The sequence below is a fragment of the Lissotriton helveticus genome, chromosome 6, assembly GCF_964261635.1.
Source record: "Lissotriton helveticus chromosome 6, aLisHel1.1, whole genome shotgun sequence".
In the NCBI taxonomy this organism is placed as follows: Eukaryota; Metazoa; Chordata; class Amphibia; order Caudata; family Salamandridae; genus Lissotriton; species Lissotriton helveticus.
In genome coordinates, this window is record NC_136067.1 from 1,607,943,007 (window position 1) to 1,607,963,975 (window position 20,969).

The following is a 20,969-nucleotide window of genomic DNA, read 5'->3' on the forward strand; positions in this document are numbered from 1 at the left end:
CTGGATAGGCCACACCTTATCGTCATCCTGAATTAATCATTTAAAATGCTAGGGACAGATTTATGATAGGTGTATGCCTCTTTTGCGCCACTGTGCGTCACTTTTGTGACGCAGTGGCGGTGCAAAAGATTTGCTATGTGGCGACAAAATTACAAATTGATGCATCTAGGCAGATGTGTCATGCTGTAAAAAAACCGTGCCACATGAAACCGATGCAGCAGTGATGGAAAAGATGCACCATGTTGCAAGACAGGCCTCACTTCATCTCCAACAAGATAAGAAGCTTAGGGATAGATTTATGATGACTGGTGCATCCCCAGGGATGTGCCAGTCATCCTGCGCCGCTGTTCCGCCACCCATGGTGCGCTGCATTTACAATGCGGCGCACCATGGGGCAAAAACATCACAGATGCGTGACGCATCTGTGCCGTAAAGGTGGCGCATTGCTGGAGCTGCATCGCAAGTGCCATGCAGCTCCAGCAAGGCTCAGGGGTGCCCCATCTCCATTTAATCTGCAACCCTGAGTAGGCCTCACCTTAAACAAACCTCTGGATAGGCCACACCTTATCGTCATCCTGAATCAATCATTTAACATGTTAGGGACAGATTTATGATAGCCGTGTGCCTCTTTTGTGCCGCTGTGCGTCACTTTTGTGACGCAGCGGCGGTGCAAAAGATTTGCTATGTGGCGACATATTTAAAAATTGATGCATCTAGGCAGATGTGTCATGCTGTAAAGTCCTGTGCCACATGAAACCTGCGTCAGTTTTCATATAGGTGTTTTGTTGCAAGGTATGCATTAATTTGCAAGAAAGCCCTGTAAAACTAACACAGTGAAATTTAGAAGATTTCACTGACTCAGCTTTATAGCATTGCTGAATCAAATCATTACGCCTGTTTGAAACAGGCATAAGGAGTGATGCACCATGCAATGTGTGGCTTGCTCCTGTGCATTGCAGTAGACATGTTGCGCTTACGACGTGATTCCTGCAATGTGCTGCTTTTGCGGCACAGATGCGTGACGCATCTGTGCTGTTTTCACTCAATGGTGCTCCACATTGTAAATGCGGCACACCATGGGTGGCAGAGCAGCGGTGCACATTAACTGGTGCATCCCTGGGAATGCGTCAGTTAACATAAATCTGCCACTTTACATTTAAGTATGAGCAGGGGACACAGAGTTGGTGAGGCTTATCCAAGGTTAAGAAGAGATGAGTCCTGTTCACTGAAAACTTGGACATAGGCATTACCTCCTCAGCATCGCTGGTCATGGCTAAATAATAGCTGCAAAATGTTACTCTTGTTAAACAATTTTACTATTATAGTCTCTGAGATTTGTGCCTTACTCTGCAACATCTCATTGTTGTTCTCTTTCTTTAAAGATAACGACAACATCAACATGAGCGACAATCAGCAATCAGTTGATCTCGACCTCATCATTGAACTCGTAATTGAAACATCAGTGGAAGTAGATCCCTTGGATGATTTAAATCCTGAGGATGAAGAAGAACATGATGAGGATGCAGATTTGTCAGAATTGTAGGACATAGGGTGGGAAGCTGACGTGCTTGAGCCTATGGAACTATAAACATTTATTTTTAAAAATTTATAATAAATGAAAAGTAAAAATGTAAATCGTTTCATTTAAAAATAAAGACACCTTCAAAAACAGGTTATGTGTAGTGTCTTCTATAAAATATTAAAATATGCTCATAAAATTAGATCAGATTCACATATAAAACAGCACAGGTAAAATGAATATGAATTCCATTTCTTTTCTGCTATTTCTGTATTCTAAATTTGCCAAGCACTAAAAATGTCAAGTAGTGTGTTAAGTTTTTGATGACTGTTATTGATTTACTGTTTGGTAATAGTGGTTAATAACATTTTTTATTATATTTTACCACAGATTCAACTGCAGATCATTTCAAGATTTCAGCATGCCAACTAAAGAAAGACTTAGAAAGGCTGCAAAACGTCAAAGACAGCAGGTACATGATATAATGCAGCAGTCCTCTAACAAAAAAACTTGTCAAGTCACCAAGAAAGCACCGGGTAAGAGCACAAAAACATTTATAAGAAATATTTGTAGTAAAAAAGAATATTACTACAGAAAATGTTTCAGTCCAGAAAAAGAGAAGCATTTTAAACGGAAAGGAAAGGCCAATCAAAAATGTTACTGCTAGAGCAAGAGATAACTCTGTGCATGATAGTAGAAGGAAACAACAGTTTAGGGACATTCGTAAACGAATGTTCCGCAACAGGATAATTGGCAATTTGTTAAAAAATATTAAGAAAGGTCAACAGGAAGTGGTTTTTTATAAGAGAAAAAAAAAAGTTGAGAAAGTTATTGATCAGGCATTTGAAATTAAACGTAAGTTATTTATTTTGATAATCAATAGAATTAGGAAGCTAAACAAGGCAATTTATGATTTCAAAAGAAATAGTAGATGGAAGAGAATAGTTAATCGTAGTAATTTTTGTGACGTTTTTTCCGGAGAATGGATGCATAGTTCAAGTTGTGAGGCATTTTTTAATGAGGAGAGTTATTTCCAGGATAATGATTTAGTGCATGCAGTTGACACCAGTGGTCGAGCTTATGAAGTGAAAGATGGTTGTCCAGTTGAAAAAGAAAAACTTGTGACAACAGAGACAGAAGAGGTGTTAGGTAATGATGTTTTAGGAAGACGTCCTAAGGGTCCTGTGTACACCTGGAAGTGTAGTAGTATTTGCAGTGTGCGACAGGATTCCATCAATTTGCTTTGTGATTTTGTACGGACATTTAATAAGAAAAGTTTGAAGCAGAAAATGAAGTTGTTGCAAGAATTAGATCCTTGCAGAGTGAGAGAAGTGACAGGTTTGCATGGTCATTCACTGGCTTGTCTTTCCAGGAGAGTATGCCAGAGTGTTTTTCATCATTTCAGGATGCTAGCAGTGCATCATAATAAAGTGAGGAAATTAGTTAGAATGTTGTATTATGCTAAGAGTCCAGCAATTATGCTTAAACAATTATGCGCTGCTCTTTTGCATGGTTCTGAAATAGATGTGAAGAATATTTGTGCAGAAATTGAGTTTTGTTACTTTGGAAGTAAAGAGGAGAATGTTGAAATTGACCAAGAAGAAGAGGGTAATGTGGAAGATAGTGTACAGGTTTCCAGTACAGATAATTTTCAGAGGGAAATTGCGACGTTTCAGGTGAAATCAAGTGAGAGGCCTAATTTCACTTGTGTGTGTTGTCGACGCACTTATTATAAGAATCAGACTAAGTTAGTGGATTTATATGCAAAAAGTGAAAGGGGAAATAATAGTGAATGGAAGGATTTCACAACATATTTGATGGTAGAAAATTGTTTTGATTTGGGATCGGATCAACGTGTGTGTACTTATTGTTGTAGCAAATTAAATCAAAACCAGATGCCTGCTAGAGCAGTTCATAATAATCTGGAATTGGTTGAGATTCCTTCTGAATTGAAGGATTTAAATACTTATGAATCTATTTTGATTCAAAGTATCCATCCCTTTCAGGCTATTGTAAGAATGGAGCCAAAGACAGGGAAATTGCCTCCATCAGATTTACAGAGAGGATTAAAGGGAAGAGTTGTTTATTTGCCTCTAGATTTGAAGAAAAACATTAACACAATTGGAGTAGAAAAAGTGGAAGAGGACCCTCTGGTTATCTTAGTTAATGGGGTTCCGACAAAGAATAAGAAAATATGGCAAGATTTAGTGAATGTTAGGAAAGTCAAAAAGGCAACATTGTACTTGAAAAAAAATAATAAGTACAATAAGAATATATATGTTGCAGAAGAGGAAGTAAGTGAGGAAGAGGATAGCGATTTGTGTGCTGGTCAAATTGAGAAAGTAGAACCCTCTACTAGTGAAGAAATATATGAACATTATAGTGTTCATCCTTTGCATTCCAAGGAAGTCATGGGGAATGCTATTGAGTTGTTTCAAATGAAACAAGCCAAAGGGAGTCCCATTAGTGTTTGGGAGGAAAGTTTGGAAGCTCGGTGTTTCCCACAGCTTTTTCCAACAGGTCAGGGAGGAAGATATGATGAGCGACCTCATCAAATTCCTGCTTCTGAATACCGGACTTTGCGATTGTATGCAGGAGATGCTAGGTTTCGACAATGTGTTCCCTATTTGTTTCATCTCCTGTTTGAAAGCGATCTGTCTGGACTGTCATATGCAGTGAACCACATCTTGAAAAGTGGTATACACATGCAAAACATCTCGGCAAGTGACTTTATGGATAAAGTCAATGTCCAAGACAGTATTTTGGATTCTCACCTGATTAATCTCATGGCGTGTCAGCGTGGTACTAATGAGTACTGGTACCGTCGTCATGGTGATTTAAAATGTATGCTGAGGAACTTAGGAACTCCCACATGGTTCCTCACTCTGAGCTGTGCCGAGTATGGCTGGGAAGACTTACTTGAATTTCTACGAGAGGCAAATGGAAACATCGAAAACATCGAATTCAAGAAACCCGGAGAACTGTGCTCTTTGGATCCAGTCAATGTATGCCGGTACTTCAATCATAGATTTGAAGCTATGATGTCTTTCATCATGAATAAGAAGAATCCACCTCTTGGAGAGGTGTTGGATTTCTTCTGGAGAAAGGAGTACCAAGCAAGAGGTGCTCCTCACATACATATGCTGTTGTGGATCAAGGATGCACCTAAATTTGGAACAGATCCAGAAGACTCAGTGATGAGTTTCATACAACAGTATTCTACGTGTGCTGTTCCAAACGCAAAGGAGAAGAAAAGCCTAAGAGAAAAAGTTCTACGTTTCCAAAGCCATCGTTGTGGAAAGTACTGTCGTCGTAAATTCCGAAACAAGGACAAGTTCTACACCAAATGTCGTTTCGGCTTTCCACGACCGGTGATTTCTAAAGGAAGAGTAAACAGTTTGATGTGTTCGCTGCGACATAATGTGATGAAGAAATCACCTAAAAACACATACAATTTGAAGAGGAACGAAGAGTCCAAGTACATCAACGACTACAACCCGGTGATTTCGTCCATGTGGAATGCTAACATGGATATACAGTTTGTGGCTGATAACTGTATGGCTGTGGCTCGGTATGTAACATCTTACATCACCAAAAAAGAGAAGACAGAATTGAAGGATATGTGGGAGGACATTTCCCATGAAAAGAGCCTCAGTAAGAAGTTGTACAGTTTCAGTCTGAAGATGTTGTCGCATCGAGAAATCGGAGCTTACGAATGTTCTGACCGGTTATCTTCAGCAAGTCTCTATGCCAAATCTAGGAGTATCGTTTGGGCGTCTCTTGGTCTTGCTGCAACGCGTAATCGAGTTCTGAAACCTGTGCGGGAAATTGAGTATTTGGCGGAAAAGGAGCCAAACAGTACCGACATTTTGAAGAGCAACATGTTGGATACATATTATCCAAATCGAAGCAGTCACCTCGAGAATGTTTGTCTGTATGAGGTTCTTCAAAATTACATATTCAAGAGGAACATCAAAGAAGATACTGAGAAAGGAGTGTATGCTGTAATTGGAAGTGAGGGATGTCTGGTCAAGCAAAGAAAATGCCACTTGGTAAACCATCGAAAATTGAGTGGCGAATCTCCTGAAAAAAAGGAGTTTTTCTATTTAGCACTTTTGCAACTTTTCAATCCTTGGCGTGCAGAAGAGGAACTGCTTGGAGATTTCCTCTGTTACGAAGACTCTTTCACTGCCGCCAAGGAGACCATAGAATGTCCTGCTTTCCCCAAATATGTAGAAATGTTGAATGTGGAAATCGAGCAGGAAGCAACGATTGCAGCCGAGATTGCCAGAGACAGTTCTCAGGACAGTCAGAGTTCTGCTTCATTGAGTCAGGATCCACTAGGAGGACCTGTTATCGAAAATGAAGCTGCCACTGCTATGAATGAAGTGGAAAGAGCCATGGCACATGCTCAGGAGGATGCGGTTAACTTAGAAGAGTTGGAAAGACAACTCAACGTTGAGCAGAGGAAAATATATGACGAAGTTACCATGCAAATTGATCATGGATTAAGTCATGAGAAGAAAGAGTGCTCATGTACGTCGTTGAAGCCTGTCCGACTCTACGTGAGTGGAGAAGCGGGAACTGGAAAAAGTTTCCTTATTAAAGCATTTTCATGTTATTTGCAGGAAAGGACTGAGTCATCGCTGTCTTGTGTTGTCACCGCTCCAACTGGACTGGCAGCACATAACATTAAAGGGATTACTTTACATCGTTTACTGATGCTGCCAGTGGAGCATGACAACAAATTACAATATGACAAGCTATCTGGAGATGCTTGTTGTGAAGTTTCAAGAATCTTGAGGAAAATGAAACTTCTTATCATTGACGAAGTAAGCATGGTTTCCAATGTCATGCTTGCCTTTGTGCATTTGAGAATGCAAGAAGTTCTCAAAACAGAGTATGATGTGTTATTTGGTGGCAAACACATCATTGTTTTCGGAGATCTTCTGCAGCTGACACCAGTGAAAGGGCAACCTGTGTTCAAAATGCTCACGCATGAAGATACCAGGAAGTGCCTAGGGAGCATTGGCAACGTCAATATATGGTTAAACTTCAATTATGCTGGGGCGTGGCCAAGACGGCGATCATGGCGGACGCAGCTTAAGTGAGCTCCGTCCCGCCGGCACTTTATCCTTCTGTTATCCTGCGTCGCCCCGACCGACCTACACCCAAATTTGTGTGGCGGAGAGCGGTTCCCGCGGGGGTCCCCCGACAGTGATCTCGGAGTCCTGGCAGCCCGGGATCAGTGCTTTACGGCGGCTGGGAGCCCGCCTGGCGACGAGGCCTGCACCACACGCCGCAGCTGGGGCCTCCGCTGCAGAGCGGTCCGACCGGAAGTAGCCGAGAGCCGGGTGGCGCCGGCCGGAAGTGCCGCCTCGCCCGCAACACACCGCGCAACGCTGCGGAGCGGCGGAGAAGATTGGGCAGCCATCCAGAGCAAGGGCGGACGCTGCGGCTGGGGAGGAGAACAGCCGGAGCGTACACGGAGTTCGAGGTGGGGGTAAGGAGCCGTGGTGCTGCGGGGGAGGGGACGTGTCTGCCCCTTCGGCGGCGGCTTCGAGCCGCGGGGCACGGCACTACAGTCAAGGCGGGAGGGCGAACGCTCTGCCAGCTCTCCTGCCTGTTCCCATCTCTATTGAAGCGTGCCCCTGCCGGGCACTGGCGCCACGCGCCTGGGGAGCGCTCGGCGGTTACCTCGGACCGCGGCGGGGCTGAGGAGACCCCCCCTCCCCCCCCCCCCCTCTCCCGGACTATTGCAGGCCGCCGAACCGGCAGACAGGCCCATTTTTGGCACCTGAGAGCGTGGTGCGGACTCTGGAACGCCCCGGTCGGGCTGTTTCGTGGGGTGGACGACCCCCCATCGACCGCATACACCGTGGCGCAGCGCCTCTCTGACCGCTGACGAGGCGGTGACCAGTGGCTGCTTCATCAAAGCGTGCGCCACGCCTGATCGCGGACGGGGCCACAATATCCTTGGACGGCCCCGGGGACGCTTGCCGCCTGCAACCACTCCTTCAGCCGGAGGTACCCCTGGTCTGTCGGCCCCCCTCACCTGGGGTCACTATTCCGCCGGCGACATGACGAGAGGGGGCAACAGCGGGACTGCTCCCAAACAGGGACCGATGGACAAGTTCGCGGGCCCCAATGGAAGTGCTGGGGCGTCCGGGGGTCCCCAGGGCTCTGGGCCAGACAACGCGGCGTTGATGGCAGCGATCACACAATCAAGGGACATGCTCGACGCGAAAATCGGAGCAGTTGGGGCCGATGTGACCTTGCTCAGACAGGATCTGCGCAACGCAGTGGCACGAATCACCGAAACAGAAACCCGAATCACTGAAGTTGAAGACGACGTGGTGAATCTCAAAAAGAGAGTTGCCGCCATGGAAGGGATACAGAAGGGACTGGCACTGCGGGTGGAAGACGCGGAAGGGAGAGCCAGAAGGAATAACCTACGCTTCATAGGCTTCCCGGAGAACTGCGAGAAAGGAAATATGGAGGCCTTCCTGACCCAGTGGCTGGAGGGGTGGCTCCCCCCAGACTCCCTGTCGCGCTGCTTTGTGGTGGAGAGGGCACACCGAGCGCTGCTTCCCAAACCGCCCACTGGGGCTCGCCCGCGCTCGGTGATAGCCAAACTGCTCAACTATCATGATAGAGATGTCATCCTACGGCAGGCCCGCGCCCAGGACCCACTGATGTTTGAGAATCATAAGATCCTTGTGTTCCCGGATTACACTAAACTGGTTCAGCAGCAGAGACAGTCCTTCGCTGCGGCAAAAGCACGGCTGCGGGAACTCCAGATTCCCTACGCTCTACTATTTCCGGCTCGCCTGCGCGTGGTCTTTCAATCTCGCACCCAGTTCTTCAACTCCCCGGAAGAAGTGTTTGAGTGGACGGACGAGACGGTGCGAGTCAGGGTGAACACCCCCCCTCGGAGGGGCTCGGACTCGTCAACCACCGACAGACCCCCGAGACCGCCCAGACGATCGCGCAGTAAGAGTAACTGGAGGTCGCGCTCTCGGAAGCGCCCGCCTCCGAGTGCTGCCGCGGCGGACGCTCCGGAGGAAGTGGCTTCTTCTCCTTCAACATCCTGAGACCCCCACGCTTGTACTGGTACACACAGTGGAACTTCGGGGTGGGTGAGCTGCCTTGGTGGCGGGAGCAGCCGCTCCTCTTCGACAAGCCACATGTTGATTGACTTCATGACGATCTGCTCATGGGAGAACGGTTGGCCGGGAGACGCTCGTGCGAGAGCGGGCCTACTCCCGGAGTTCATTCCCAGGTGTTGAGTGGGAAGTAGTTGGGTTCTTTGTGGGTAGTTGGGTGGGATCCATTGGTGCAGTGGGTCTTGGGCCTCCCGTTGGAGGGCTGAGATTGCCTGCATCGCGACAGGTACTTCAATGTTGCTGAGGTATGGGGTGGGGGGTTGGAGGGGAGGCTGTTGGGGTGGTTGGGGTCTGGGGACAGTTCGCAGGGGGAGGGGCGGGGGTTTGGGGGTTTCAGGGACGGTGGGGAGGGGAGTTGGGAAGGGTCTTGGCACGGTGTACATGGGAGGCTGGAGACGACTGAGCATGTGTGTGTGGCCTCAGTGGCCCGACGATTTTGGTATATGGATGATTGATGGCGGCTGAAGCACTGGGGACGAGCCCCCCATTGGCCTCAATGCGAATCTTGAGCTGGAATGTGCGAGGGATGCTCGACAAAATTAAACGGAGTGCAGTTTTACGGCTGGGGAAGACTGAACGAGCGGATGTGTTGCTCCTTCAGGAGACACACCTCTTGGGCACCAAGGTCCTGAGTCTACGCAGATACGGGTATGATCAGGTGTTCCATGCTGGGTTCACACGGGGGTCCAGAGGAGTTGCAATTCTTATTCACCGTAGGGTCTCCTACACGCATGAAACTCAATGGCTGGACGTGCATGGTCGGTATGTCTTTGTTAAGGGGTGTCTGGGGAGTGAGCCGGTGATTTTCGGGAGTGTGTATGCTCCGCCCCCGCTCCAGGATGCTCTGATTGAACGGCTGTTCGGGCTATGGACGACTCTCCCACATGTGTTGACAGTAGTGGGTGGTGATTGGAACGATGTGATGGATGGGAGACTTGACCGTTGTAGACCTGGAGGTGGCCAACTGTCGGATGCCTCTACAAGGCTGAGTAGGATGGCGCAGGGGATGGGATGGATTGACACTTGGCGCCACCAGCATGCAGGTGTTCGTGAATATACATTTGTCTCTGCGGTCCACAAATCCTTTTCGCGCCTGGACTACCTATTCGTCCCGCAACCCTGGTTGGGCAGAGTTGACTCCACCTCCATCCTTCCGAGGGGCCTGTCGGACCACTCCCCGGTCGCTCTGACGCTGAGCCTCGGTGTGCGGCGACAACCGTTTCGCTGGCGCCTCTCGGTGTGGCACTTGCAGCGCCACGACTATCAATCGCACATGAGGGAGGCTATCTCGCACTACTGGTCAGAGAATGAGGACCCGAGCATGGATGCTATGACCCTATGGGAGGCCCTCAAGCCAGTCCTTCGGGGCGTAGACATTGCGTGGTGCGCCGCGCATCGTAGGGCCCGCAGACAAGAGGTGGAGGAGGCGGCTGCCCGGGTGCGAAACCAGGAGACCAGATGTCTCACGGGGGAGGATGGAGTGGCGGTGGACCAGCTCCTGCATCTCCAGCGATCATACACCTCGCTATTATTAGATGAAGCCCGACAGGCTTGGCTCGCTACGCAGAGCAGGATCTATCAATGGGGGGACAAGTCTAGCACAATGCTATATAGGCTGTGTCAGAGCACTTATCAGGCCCAGCCCCTGCCGGGTCTCCGGGATGCCGCGGGCGGCCCTGTCTCGGCCCCTGAGGTCCTGGCCCAGATGTTTGCCCAATATTACGAGACCCAGTACGCCCCCCGGGAATCTCTCCCGGCGGCGGAGATTGACAGATTTCTCGCGGACCTTCCACCCCGGGCGCTCTCGGACGAGGCAAGGGCCCGCCTAGACCTCCCGCTGTCGGCAGAGGAGCTTGGGGAAGCTCTGGGTGGCCTGAACACGGGCAAGGCCCCTGGGCCCAATGGGTTCCCCTGCGAATTTATGAAATTGTTTCATCTCCAATTGGGGATGCGCTATAGGAAGGCCCTGGAGGCGGCTCGGGAGCTTGGCAGATTGCCAGCAGACTGGCGACACGCCGAGATTGTAGTGTTCTGCAAACCGGGAAGGCCCCAGGATAGCCCAGACTCTTATCGGCCGATATCATTGCTGAACTTCGAAGCGAAAATATTGGCTAAGGCGTTGGTGAACCGTCTTCTCCCCTACATCACGGACCTGATCCATGCCGACCAGGCGGGCTTCATGCCCCACAGGGCTACAAGACACAACATACGTCGCGCTCACCTGGTGGTGGAAGCGGCACGAGCAGCGGGCATCCCCGCGGCCCTCCTGCTGGCGGACATGGATCGGGCCTTCGATTCCCTGAGTTGGTCATACCTCCGGGCCCTCCTCCTCCGGCTCAATTTGGGCCCACGCTTCCTGTCGTACATTCATCTGCTATATACGGACCTGACGGCGACGGTCAGAATAGCGGGAGCTACCTCTGACACATTCCTCATCGGCCGTGGCACCCGACAGGGATGCCCTCTCTCGCCTTACCTATTCGCCCTGGCGATGGAGCCGCTTGCGGCCTGGGTGAGGATGGATGCTCAGTTGCATGGTGTGGAGTGGGTAGGGGGCCCGACTGACAGGATTGCGCTATACGCGGACGACGTCCTGTTCTTCCTTACGGACCTCAATAAATCGGGGCCGAGGGTTCTTGAAATAATGCGCGTTTTCGGTGACGTGTCGGGCCTCCGGCTTAATCCACAGAAGTCGAAATTGTGGGTCCTGGGCGACAGGGGGACTGTGGGTCCCTGGGCCTCGGTCCTTCAGGAGGCGGCGGGAGGCCTTAAATATCTTGGTGTCTTCCTGACTGATGTGCAGGGAGTGTCATGGTCCCGTAATGTGGTGCCTGTCTGGGACAGGATCCGCTCGGATATGCTGCTGTGGTCCAGGATGCCCCTGAATGTCTATGGCCGTTCGGCCATTTTTAAGATGGTGGCCCTGCCCCGGATTCTGTACCAATTGCAGAACTACCCGTACCCAGTTCCACAGCAGTGGTTCCGTCAGGTGAACTCGGCCCTGGGTCGGTTCCTATGGGCTGGTGGAGCGATAAGAGTGGCGCTCCGCACCTGCTTCTTGTCGACCTACTGTGGGGGACTGGCCACATCTGATGTCCAGTCCTACTATCAAGCATCGCACCTACTTGTTCTTAACGAATGGTGGTACGGGGATCGCAACGACCCGACCTATGCCCTGGAGAGGTATATGATGGACCCACACACGCTCCATACTATTTTATACTCGGCGGCTATCCGGAAGAGACTTCCGAGGGTCACGCAAGTAACCTTCAAAGTGTGGCGCGATGCGCTTCGTCGCATGGGATGGTGGAACACGCTCACGGGCGAGACTCCTCTATGGCATAATGGGAGGTTGCCTGACCTGGCTGCGCTCCGGGGCTTTGAGGGCTGGGATGCCATAGGCATTTCGGCGCTGGGACACGTCCTGAGGGGCACAGTCCTCAAATCGTTCCAGATGTTACAGGATGAATTCGATATGCACCGGTCCCAATTCTTCAGGTACCTACAGCTCCGCCACGCCCTGACCCCTACACTGGCGGACTTGTCGTCCTTGCCGGAGTTTAGTCCTCTAGAAGCAAAAGTCTTTATGGGGGAATTGGAATCGAAAAAAATCTCAACCATATATCAAACGTTAGTTACACATTGCTCCCCCTCTCTTGATAAGCTACGGGCGGTCTGGGAGGGCGATCTGGGAGACTTGGAGGAGGAGGACTGGAGAGAAGCCCTGGAGGCCCCTAGGGGAGCAGCGATAGCGGTGCGCCTGCGCTTTATTCAATTTAAATACCTGCACAGGGCATACTTCACGAGGGAACGATTGTGGAAGGCGGGGCTGGTAGCCTCCCCGGATTGCTTGAGGTGTGGCAGTGAGGTTGGCTCCTTTTTACACACAGTGTGGGGATGTGCACGGCTGCAGAGATTTTGGACCGGTGTGTGGGAATGCTTGGAGGAGGTGCTGGCATGGGAACTCCCTCGCACGCCACAGCTGGGCCTGCTTCACGTTATGGAAAATGTTGGGGGTAATTTGTATAAACGGCACTTGCTCCTTCTAGGTCTTACAATAGCCAAACGGGATATAGCTCAAGCTTGGAAAGCCCCCAAGGCTCCGTTAGTGGGGGTGTGGAAGCGGGGCATGGACTTTAGCATGGGATTGGAACGCCCGATCTTTGAGGCCAGGGGCTGCCCCAAGAAACACTATAGGATCTGGAAGAAATGGGCTGATTATAGAGGCCTACTGCTGGACCCCCCGGCGCCACAAGCCTCTGATATGGATTGTGACTATTCTACCCCGTTGTGAACTGACCACTTGTCGCTACCATGCTGCTTTGGCTCCTGTTTCTGGACAGTATGTACACCGTGCAGGGAGGGGGGTGGGACCCGGGTGGGGATGCGGGGAGGGGGGTGTTGGACGATGTTGACTGAATTTCTTGAACGCTGTTGCTCCTTTATGCTCACTGTCTTTCTGCAATCTTGGAAGCAGTGTTTCTTTTGTATTCTGTCAACTGCCATAACACTAATAAAATTTGTTCTGAAAAAAAACTTCAATTATGCTGAACTGCATGAAAATATGCGTCAGGCGAAGGATGAAGTTTACAAGAATATTCTACAAGATGTTAGAATAGGAAAAGTGACCGAGCATGGGAAAGAAGCTTTACATGCACGATTACTGTCAAATTTATATCCAGAACAAGATGTTGTGCCTGAGAATATTTTTCAGAAAATTACTGAGAAGAAATCTGGAATATGTTTGATGCCAACTCTTGCAGAATGTGCCATCTTCAACAACAAAATGTTGAATTTAGAAAAGCAAGAGATTGTGAAACTGGAAGCTATTGACAGAGTAGAGCATATGGGATCAACAATTATTTTGTCTGAGAATTTGAAATCAAAATTGGATTCATTAGAGAAGACTATATCTAAAACTGCAGGTTTTGAAAAGAGTCTGAATGTGTGCTTGAACTGCCGTATAATTTTAAGGAGGAATTTACATGTTGAAAGAGGTCTGGTAAATGGATCAATGGGTAATGTTGTTGATTTTGTGAAATACAGAAATAGAGATGGAATTGAATTTTAAAAAATTACATTTGATGGCATTGAGGAAGTACAGCTAATTGGTCGTTGTTCTGCTAGATTTTTGCTTGTAAAAGACTTATATGTTCGCCGTAAGCAGTTTCCTGTTTGCTTGGCATATGCGGTGACAATCCATAAATCGCAAGGTTTAAGTGTAGACAGTGCATTGGTGAATATTGGCAGTTCTGTGTTCAAGGAGGGTATGGCATATGTGGCATTGTCAAGAGTTAGAACTTTATCGGGATTGTACTTGATTGAGTGTGATGTCACAAACATTTGTGCGGATCTAGATTGTGTTAAGGAATACAATAGGTTGAGAAGAGAGTATGCGCCACATTTGCCTCAATATCCTTTGTTTGAGAAACGTGTGGTAGGCCGGAAACGAAGAAATGTGACCAATACTGGGGAGGTTGTAGCAAAAAGACGAAAAGTCGATGAACCTGAAATTATAAGCAGAAACAAAAAGGATTCTGTTGAAGATGTTGTTGGTTTTCAATTTGAAAACACTTCTGGTGTCAACTGCTATGCTAATGTAGTGGTTAATGTTTTGTTTTCTCTAGAAAATGTAAAAGAAGAGATTGTGGTCAATTCTGATCAAAGATTATGCAGTTTGTTAAATTCTGTGTTAGAGAAATGTAGCACTGATAGAACAAAAATAGAAAGTGTGTCTGAAATTCGAAATCTGTTAGACAGATGTTCAGGCCAAACACAATTCTCTCAAAATATTCAGCAAGATTGTCAGGAGTTTTTAATGTATATGCTTGATGTATTGCATGCTGAAGGTGTAGATGTAGATCACCTGTTTGGGCTTTCTTATCAATGGCAGCATGACTGCGAGAACTGTAGGGTATCAAGTACTACTAGTGTAGACTCAGAAAGATTGATATATTTAACTTTGCCAGACAGTAAATCAGTCTCCTTTAATAAGCTAGTAAAAGCAGCTGATCACAACATGGAATGTAGCCAATGTAAATCTGAAATGATGTCAACATTATTTATACGAACATATGGCCAGTATGTCATTTTAATGTTCCAACGATGTAGGCCTGATGGAACAAAATTGACAACTTTAATTAAAAATTTTGTGGCTTCACAGTTGTCAATATCAGGAAGGACTTTTGTAACTGTAGCAATTATATATCATGACGGTCCTTCAATAACATCAGGACATTACACAGCTTATTTAAAGTCTAGAAATGGCTGGTCATTCTGCAACGATTCTGTTTTAATTTTCAAAAAGAAATTGCCGTATGACCTTAAAAATTCTTACCTGGTGTTTTTAAAACCAAAATTTTAGGGAAAGAATCTCGGGATGTGCTCTGAGGAATTTCAAGAAGTTCTAATGGCTCCTACACGATTTGGCCTTGAGGATAAGTGTAGTACAGAGACATAACTTCTTACCATAACACTGGACGTCATGGTAAAATAACTGCACTTTGAATGAGTTCAGAAAAACTATTTCTTTTTATAAGCTAATTCAAGCAGCCAATCAAAACATGGAGTAGAGGGAATGTAAGTCTGCAATGCTGTCTACTGTTTTATATTGCTTTGTGATTAAAAGTGATGTAGAGAATTAAATAATTGTAGTAGTCATAGAGGTAGTGTAAGTCTGCTTCATAGTAAGCAGTATCAGTGTCATAGGAAATGTAGAACATGAGTGAGCAAGAAGGGTAAGATATTAGTAGTCCAGGATTGTGAAAATGATCTTCAACATTTTAATTCTGAAAGTTGCGGAAATACAACATGACGGGATTGGCTTACAAGAATTCCAAGAGTTATAAATGGCTCTGACATGATTTGGCCTTGTGGAAACGTGTGGTAGAGAGCGAGAAGTCATTTATTGTATGTAACATATTTTTCAAAACGATGGAGGTTTTCTTTCAGAAAGTGGCGGGCTGAAAGTAATAACAGCACAACAGAGTGTAAGCTGTTCATAGGACATCCTTCGACGTCATGGAAAGTAAGTTAACTTTAAGGAGTTCTGAATTCTGATTTGTTATGTTGTATGGGTTTTTTAAACACAATCATTTTGATTGTGTTTTTTTTTCCCCGCTGTTATATGATGAATACCTTCAAGTCACTGTTTTTAGTGAAATTTGATACATTCTGAGAACAGCAAAAATAAACCATTTAACATGTATAATTAATTCTGTACTGTTTGCATTTATGATGTACATGTAGAACTGTGTAGGAGGCATGGAGAAGGTGAGGCTTCTGTAAGTGTCAAAGTTGTTGCATACAGTGCTCATATTCTACGTAGTCTTTCATATGATAGACTACATTTCCACAATGAGATACCTAAGCAAAGGAAACACAGGTGATATGATTGTGGAATGAGCAAAAAAAATTGCACGTTTTTCAATTATATTACCTGTGTTTCCTAACATTACACATCACATTGTGTAGATGAGGTTTAGGCCTGTTCCTGGAGACAGAGGAGGTCTGACATTTGTTCAAGAGTGCAGTGGACATGACTCACTTCGTTGGTAGGCCTGCACATGTATTATCTCCTCTGTATTCTTCAACAAACCTAATTTTCATCTGCAACTCTGAGTAGGACTTACCTGAAACAAATCTGTTGATAGGTTACACCTTATCGGCATCTTGAAACAATAATTTAAAATGTTAGGGTCAGATTTATGATGGCCGTGCGCCTCTTTTGCTCCGCTGTGGGTCACTTTTGTGTAAAAGATGCACCATGTTGCAAGATAGGTTTCAGTTCATCTCCAGCAAGATACCATCAGTTTAAAATGTATATAATTAGCACTGTGTAGGGGGCATGCAGAAGCTGAAGCTTTTGTAAGTGTCAAAGTTGTTGCATGCAGTGCTGCACTTCTGGGTACTGTTTCATATGCTGGACTACATCTGCACTTTGAGATACCTAAGCAAAGGCAACACAGGTGATGTGATTGTGAAATGAGGAAAAGAAACTCCACATTTTTCAATTACATCACCTGTGTTTCCTAAGTTTACGAATGACATTGTGCAGATGAAGTTTAGGTCTGTCCACAGACACAGAAGAGGTCTGGCCTTTGTTCAAGAGTGAAGTGGACATGACTTACTTCATTGGTAGGCCTTCACATGTATTATCTCCTCTGTATTCTTCAACAAGCATAAATTTGATATGCAATCCTGAGTAGGCCTCACCTTAAACAAACCTCTGGAGAGGCCACACCTTATCGTCATCCTGAATCAATCATTTCAAATGTTAGGGACAGATTTATGATAGGTGTATGCCTCTTTTGCGCCACTGTGCGTCACTTTTGTGATGCAGCGGCGGTGCAAAAGATTTGCTATGAGGCGACAAAATTACAAATTGATGCATCTAGGCAGATGTGTCATGCTGTAAAAAACCCGTGCCACATGAAACCGATGCAGCAGTGATGCAAAAGATGCACCATGTTGCAAGACAGGCCTGACTTCATCTCCAACAAGATAAGAAGCTAAGTCTTCTGTAAATGTCAAAATTGTTGTATATACTGCTCAACTTCTATGTACTCTTTGATATGCTAGACTCCATCTGCACTATGAGATACCTAACCAAAGGCAACACAGGTGATGTGATTGTGAAATGAGGAAAAGAAACTCCACATTTTTCAATTACATCACCAGTGTTTCCTAAGTTTACGAATGACATTGTGCAGATGAACTTTAGGTCTGTCCACGGACACAGAAGAGGTCTGGCCTTTGTTCAAGAGTGAAGTGGACATGACTTACTTCATTGGTAGGCCTTCACATGTATTATGTCCTCTGTTCTCTTCAACAACTCGAAATTTCATTTGGAACCCTGAGTAGGCCTCACCTCAAACAAACCTCTGGATAGGACACATCTTATTGGCATCCTGAAACAATCATTTAAAATGTTAGTGTCTTGCGACACTTTTGTGAGACAACAGCAGTGCAAAAGATGCACCATGTTTTAAGATAGGCCTCACTTCATCTGCATCAAGATACTGTTAGTTTAAAATGTATATCTTTAGGACTGTGTAGGGGGCCTGGAGAAGCAGAAGCTTCTGTAAGTGTCAAAGTTGTTGAAAAACTGTTTGTCCTTCAATCTTTTCCCTTGTCTTTTCTAATTTTTAAATACATGTTTTAATATTTTTCAAATGTTTGTTCTCTCTTTCACAGATTGAAAGTATAAAAATAAAAAGTGAGTAAGTTAACGACAATTATAAGGTAAATGTTTTGTACTCTTTTCGTTACATTTCTATCACATTCACCTACTATTAGTTCCACAGCTTCATTTCTTTAACCCTCAGTTTCCTGCCTTTGCTACTTTCCTCATTCCTTTCTCTATTACCTACTTACTCAACTCCTTCCACTCTTTTTCTCAGTCCCTCTCTTCTCATAGTTCCTCACTCTTGTTCACTCACTCCGTCTCTATTACTCTTAGTGTCTTTGACTGATCACTCTTTCACTACTTGTTCATAATGCTTTCTCTGTGTAGTTGAAGCACACTAAGGGGCATATTATGAACACAGCCAATAAAATTATTGCTGTTTTTATTGGCAGAAAACTGCTGCAAAAGTGGTTTTAGCGGCAGTTTTCTGCCGCAAAAGCGGCTTTAGCGACACATTTCTGCCGATAAAAGCTGCAAAACTTTTATTGGCTATGTTGATGATATGGCTCTATGTTATTTACATTTCTTTGCTGTTTCAATTAATCTTTTTCTGTTATTTTTTCTTTTCTGTTTTCTGTTTATTCTCTCTGTTATTCCACATGTTTTAATCTTATTTTTAACATTCACTCACATTCTCCAAGAAACTCTTCTTTGTTATTGTTCTACTCTCTTTTTTTTCTTTCACTTCCTTTTTTATTTTGTTTTTCACAATTATACCCTCTTCTATCTTTTCTTCGGTAAATAGATCTATTAAACAGTATCTCTGGTTTACTCCCTATAGCTGTCTTTCTTTTAACATTACTCTCTGTTTACTTCCCTTATACTAACTCTTCTTTTTTTTTTTTTTTTAATTTTTGGTTCGCTCCCGGTTCGCGAACCGGGAAGCGAACGGGGAAGCGAACCAAAAGAAATAGAGCTTGCCAGAGTGCTAAACATTCTAGCAATTTTTTTTGAAAGGGGAGGTAGTTCTGAAAAGAACTTTTTTTTAATGTTTTTGTTGTTTTATATTTTTTTTTTATTTTTCTGAACATTTTTTGGTTTTTTTGTATTTTTTGAACAGTTTTATGGTTTTTTTGGTTTTTGATGGAGGGGAAACAACAAAAAACAGGCATTGGAAAGGGCTCAACAGGAGCAAAAAAAAAAATTACTGTCTGGGGCGTTTAGGGCAATTGTGATTTTCATAAGCTCGGTTGATTAAGGTAATACTCATATTGCCACAAGACAGTAATGCACCACAATACAAGCAGGTAAACTTCATATGGACAAAGTTGTCCTGAATGTTTGGCACGGTTTCCCGTGCCTCTGCTGCTGTCAAAGATATCTGTGATGATGACCTAGCCACAGGAGTTGTTGGGTTGTCCTGCTGGTCACGCATCTCTGCCCGGCTGTAGTTTAATGGATGCCACCTGCTCATGTGACGATGCATGGTGTAGTTACCGAAGCTATACTTTTTTAAGGTGCCTCTAGATAACTTCTCTTTACATATGAGGCAGGTGACATATCTGGCATTTACTTTCTTCTGCCCTTCAGGGATCGAAAAAAACTGCCAAATAAAACTGGTTTTCCGATGTGAAACCCGGGGCTGCTCTTCTAAAAACTGTGGTCCTTCTGTCTCCTCTTCCTCTTGATCATCCTCTTCCTCCTCTGTGTTGCTGATGAACTGGGGAGGTGGTCCTCTCTTCCCATGAGGAGGTGGTGGTGGGGGTCCACCAGCTGAAGCTACCAATGAAGCCATTGCTGAAATATCAAAAAAGGTCTTCCTCTCACAAAGATGAAAGTCAGAGTGAGGAAAGAAGGAGGGGTTTTCATCATTTGGGAAAAACAATAGTTCTAAACCAATGAAAAGTGTTATTTTTAGGTCACCTGACCTAGCCTTACATCATTATGAAACCAAAAGTGAAATGAACCAATGAAAAGTTTTATTAACAAGTCACATGACCTGTTACGCTTAAGTTACGTGCTGCGGAACGCGCCCTGGATCGCTTCCGGGTCGCTGCGCTTCGCGCCTCGGTTCGCGCTCCGGAGCACTTCCGGGTGCGCTAACGCGGCGTGTCATAAGATGCATTACGCGGCAACGCGATACGTCGCGCTTTCGCAACGCGCCCCTGATCGCTTCCGGGGAGCTGCGCTTCGCGTACCGGAGCACTTCCGGGTGCGCTAACGCGGTGCGTCATAAGACGCATTACGCCACAACGTGATACGTCGCGCTTCCGCGACGCGTCACGATGTTGATTTCTAACGCGGCAGTTGCGCAAACGGAACGTTTACCGGTTCGCGGACCGGGTCGCGGCATCAAATTGAGCTAACAGGAAGCTTCCCGGTTCGCGAACCGGGAGCGAACAAAAAAAAATATTTAAAAAAAAATTATTAATAAACATATAACATATATTTTTGGATTTAAAGAAGAATACATTTTACAGCTACAGATATTAGCTTTTAAAAAACCAATGAAATTCACTGAAAAAAACCATAGGTTATAGACCATATATAGTTAGGAATTAGCATTTACAAAACCTTGAAAATTCACTGAAAAAACCATAGGTTATAGACCATATATAGTTAGGAATTAGCATTTAAAAAACCTTATTTTACTCACACAAAACCATTGAAATTCCATATATAGTTAGTTGTACTAACTATATATCGCGCACCCGCAATCCACTGCTGATCATGTCACATATTACATCATTCATGACATGGTCAGTGACATCACTGATGACATCATTGATGACATCTCAAATGACATCACTGATGACATCACTGATGACATCTCAAATGACATCACTGATGACATCACTGATGACAACATCCAGTGACTGTATTTTTCTGTAAAGTTAAAATATGTCTTACATATTGAAGAATGAGTGGATGTATAAGTGTCTTGATGAAGGATTTAGTAGGGGCATGACTGACTGTATGAGTGACTGATTAAATGTGTCTCACTGAGTGCATGGGTTAGTGACTAAACTGTCTTAATTTGTGCATCATTATGTCTGTTGTTCTGTAAACTGCTGCATGTGTTGATCAGTAGCTATATGATTAACTATATGGGTTATTGATTGGTTGCCCAAGCATTTGTATGGGAGACTGAGTGTGT